Source organism: Petaurus breviceps, unplaced genomic scaffold (assembly GCF_028583685.1).
Source record: "Petaurus breviceps papuanus isolate PSGF00001 unplaced genomic scaffold, PetGlider_PUasm1.0 181, whole genome shotgun sequence".
Classification (NCBI taxonomy): Eukaryota; Metazoa; Chordata; class Mammalia; order Diprotodontia; family Petauridae; genus Petaurus; species Petaurus breviceps.
This window is the reverse complement of record NW_027185784.1, coordinates 24506171-24511131: the sequence shown is the minus strand read 5'-3', so window position 1 is coordinate 24511131 and position 4961 is coordinate 24506171.

Genomic DNA, 4961 nt, shown 5'->3' with positions numbered 1-4961 from the left:
TGTTCCATCAACTCTATTCCTGAGCATGGCATTTCTCCTGGGTCCCCCCTTTCTCCAACAGAGCTGAAGAACTGACTACCTACCTCCTTCAGAAATTACCCAAAGAAATTAATTCAAATCCATGAAGGAATTGCTTTCCAGGTCAGAGTTAATGATAGTATATTCACCAGTCACTGATAGAATAAGGCAAGGTGCTCTCTTTTTTTTAATTAAATTTTAATTTTTCAATTAAGAAGCAATTATTTTCTTAATTATTTCTCAATTATCAAACAATTATTTGATCAAATGAGGTAATATTTGTACAGCACTCAGCATAGTGCTTTGTACATAGTAAGTACAATATAAATGCTAGCTATCATCATTATTATTCTTGCCCTCCCAACTCTCTCCCTTACTTAAGGAAAAGAAAAGAACAAATCCCTTGTAATAAGTATGCAAAGTCAAGGAAAACAAATTCCTATACTGGTTATCTCCAAAAATGTATTTCTCTTTCTCTATATTGAATTCATTACCTCTCTGCCAGGTTGTGGCTAGCATTCTTCATTCTCAGTATTCTGAAACCATGGTTGGTAATTGTGTGGATCACATATCTTTTCCTTCAAAGTTGTTTGTCTTTACTATGTTGTTCTTTTTGTATAAATGGCTCTCTTGGTTCTGCCCACTTCAGTCAGCATCTGTTCATACTACTCCTTTTGTTATTTCTTACAATACAATTATATTCCATTAAATTAATTTACCATCATTTATTGAACTATTTCCTGAGTGATGGGCATACCCAAGTTTCTAGTTATTTGCTACCACAAACAGAACTGCTAAAATGTATTTGTAAATATGGGTCTTTTTTTCTCTTGGCAAGATACAATTTCAACTCAGTTCAACAAACATTTATAAAGTGCTCACCAAGGGCTAGGCAGAGTACTCAAATAAAAACCCCCAAAACCTTTTCTCAAGAAGCTTAACAACAAATGGCAAGAGGGGGTGAAGCAATGACATATACCCAAGTAAATAAGGAAAAGACATGTAAGTTCAAAGGTGTGAATGAGCAATGTCCTATTGGAAATTTGAGGATGATGGAGTCACTTTCACCTGGAATGTGACGTTGAGGGGCTGAGGGAATGGAAAGTTGGGTAAGGAATGTCAGGATTTATGGAGGAGGTAGCACTTGTAGTTGGGCCTTGAAGGAAGAAAAGGAGTTTGATAGACAGCACAGTGCTTAGTACATAGTAAGCACTTAGTAAATGCTACTTGACTGACTAACTGATAGTTTGAACCAACACACACAGTCAGTATGAGGCAGCACCAGGAAGGGGAATCAAGAGTTGTCCTTTTTGATTTAGAAGCTACATGTAGGGAGTACTATCAGATAAGATTGGGAGATAGGTTTGAACACTAGAATCAATGAATCAATCAAAAAGCATTTATTAAGTAGCTACTGTACATACTAAGACAAAAATGAACCAGTCCTTCCCTCAAAAAGCTTATATTCTATCCAGGGAAACAACATGTACCCATATAAGTAAATGTAACATGTACATAAAGTAAGTATGAAGACATTTTGTTTTAGAGGAAGGTGGTCCTAGCAGCTAGAAAGGGGATCAAGAAAGGTCTCAAGTAGAATGTGGCACTAGAAGGAAGGTAGGGATTCTAAGGGATGGAGATGAGGTAGGACAACATCTGAGGTATGGGGCACAGATTGTGCAAAGATGGTGGGAGGTGGAATGTTGTATAAGAGGAACAGAAAGTAGGACAGTTTGAATAGATGAAATAGTGAATGGAGGGCTATAATATGCAGGTATCCAGGAGAGGTAAACTGGAGCTAGATTGAGAAGGCCTTTAGACAACAGGAGTTTGTATTTCATCCTAGATGTAATAGGCATCTGATGGAGTGATATAGTTAGGCCTCTTTTTTTAGGAATATTACTTTGGCAACTGTGTGCAGGAGAGCTAGGAGAGAGAAGAGAATAGAGGCAAGGATGATCATCCAAGTGAGAGGAACATTGTGATTGGACAGAAGGTGTTAGTCTGAGATCTGCTATGGAGCTAGAAATGTAAAGACTTGGTGACTGGTTAAGTTGGGGCTAAGAAAGAATGAAGAACTGAGAATAATACTGAGGACTTAAATCTGGGTCCCTATGGGAATGGCCATGCCCTTGATAGATACAAGGAAGTTAGAAATAAGAGTTAGTTTGGAGGGAAAAGTCATGAGTTCTGTTTTGGACATGTTGAATTTAAGATTCCTAGATTAGGACTGTGATTTTACTGGTGCTGAGAACACATGGGTGAGAAAGTTCCCTTGACCAATGCAAGTTGGCTCTTTCTTTGCCACTTGTATTCTCAGAGAGTTGCCAAGAGCACTAAAAAGTTAAGTGAGTTCCTTAGGCTCAGGTAGCTAGTACTATGTATCAGAAGCAAGACTTGGACCCAGATCTTCCCAACTTCAACACAATGCTGCTTCTCCTTCTTAAAGGATATCTAGTGGGAAATGTCCAATAGGCAGTTAGTGGTATAGGACTGAAGCTCCAGACAGATTCAGCTGGATATATAGAGCTGGGCATCTTCTGAATAGGGATTATAATTAAACCCAGAGGGGAGAGGAAAAGAGAGAGAGAGAGAAGAAGGAGGAGGAAAAAGGTGGAAGAGGAGAAGACGAGAGAAGAGAAGATGACCCAAAACAGAGCCTTGGGAGTATATCTGTATCTATCTAGTGGATAGATGTTGATATACATGGATGATGATCAAGCAAAGGAAACTGAGAAGCAGCCAGAGAAGAAGGGAGAAAAACAAGAACAGTGTCACTAGAATTCATAGAGAAAAGAATATGCAGCAAGGGAGCATGGCCAAGAGTGACAAATGCTGCAGAAAGGCCGAGAAAAGATAAGGACTGAGACAAAGACATTGGAAATTAAGAAATTACTGATTGATGGGCAATGTACCAAAATTTCTGAGACAGCCCTCAGAGGAATAATTATATTTCTAAAAACATTCATTAACAAAGTAGAAAAAGAGTTTGAACGAACATGGCAATTTTAAAAATAGAAAGTCAACAAATAAACCCAAATAAATTCAAAAGCAGAAATCTTGAAAATTAGAGAAACAGACATATTGGAAGCCAAAAAGCCTTTAGACTTAATAAGTAAAACTAAAAAGTGGTTGTTTTAAAAGAATAAAATCAATAAACTTTAGGCCAATCTGATTAAAAAGAGAAAAATCCACTTTATACACACTAAAACCTACCTTACAACTTAACTTTATACATATGTTGCATTTACTTACATGTCTATATGTTGTTTCTCTGGATAGAATATTAGCTTATGGAGGGAAGGATTAGTTTGAGAGACTATTGTGGAAGAGCTTCCACAATAGCCAAAGTTACTGTTCTCACATCATCTCCATGCTTTTGAATTAGCTGTTTCCCCATGCCTGGCATATACTCTCTCCTTACCTTCATCTAGTTGAATACCTAGCTTCCTTCAAGACTCAACTCAAACAGCATATGAAGGCTTTCCTGATTCTCCATCTAGCTTCTAGTGCCTTTTCTATAATATATTTACAACATACAATTTTGTATATATCTGCTTATATTACATGTCTCCTATATTGCAAATTCCTCCAAGTCAGGGACTGTTTTGCTGTTGTCTATATTCTATGAGGCACATAATAGACATTTAATAAATGCTTGTTGGTTGATTGATTGACTTGGATGATGACAGTCTAGGGGAGGAGTTCTTAACCTTTTTTGTGTCATTGATCCCTTTGGCTGACTGTTGAAGCCTAGGGACCTCTTCCTAGAATCATGGGTTTTGTTTTGTTTGTTTTATTTTTTAAAATTTTTTTATCTTTATTAATTCATTTTTTATTTGTTTGTTTTATTTTTAATTCATGATTGACAGAAATGTTAAATTTCAGCTAAAGGTTAATGAAAATAAAAGTTTAATTTTTTTTCATCCAATTTCATGAATCCCTGAAATCAATCCATATATTCATTCCTTGGGAGTCCAGGGATCCTTTGTTAAGATCTAGGGCATCTTTCCTTAAATGTAGCTAATTCCTTCTGTACAAGAAAACAAAATGCCAGGTTATGATTATAGCCACATAACCAAGACAATCTTAGTGTTACAGTTACTGTCTTTAGTGATTGGTTATACCCAGGCTGGAAATTCTGGGCAGGGACCACTATACCTTGTAACATACTTTGATTAATTGATAACTGAATTTTCTTTTACAGTTTCCCGTTGAGCACATCCCCACCTTAATTGATCTGTAAGCAACAACTCCACCTTCCCTTCCCTTAACTATCTGTAAACAGGCATTTTAGCATAATTTACCCATCCCTTCCCTCTCCTAATTGATCTGGGTGGGAGTTTCAGCCTAGGGTAAAATCCCTGCTCCATTCCTCCCTGACCCCCACTTCCCACCCCATCTCCACATTCTGGGTTCCCTGTACCTCAGCATAGGAAAGTGCAGGAAAATTCAAATATACACTGACCAATCACTCATTGTAGTTTCAGCTTACATAACCTGACTATTGTAATCTCTATAAAAACCGGCATATTGTTCATGCCAGGTTAAGGTCTGATTTGGGTATGTGACCCCCGCAGTCCCTTGGTAATAAAATCCACTTCCAATTTTAATCTCTGGGATCTTCTGTCTCCCTCCATTTATGCACTACATAAATTGGAGGTCCCATCGAGATCTGCGGTTTTCCAGCACCGCAAAGATCCCCAAATAAGAAGAGCTCTCGGCCTCAGGAGGTAGGCATCTGCTCACCCAATCCCTAGGGGAGCTAGCCCCTGATGACTTTCCAGGGCCCCAGGTCTGGAGGAGGAGGGAACGATGGCATCTGCCTTCCGACTCCAACTTGCTCCTCATTTGGTCTTTTGTGGATCCAGGACCTCGAGTTTGGGGGTGAATACAAATCTGTTCTGGTTCTGTTCTGGAGGGCAGAGGGCTAGACGTAGCCA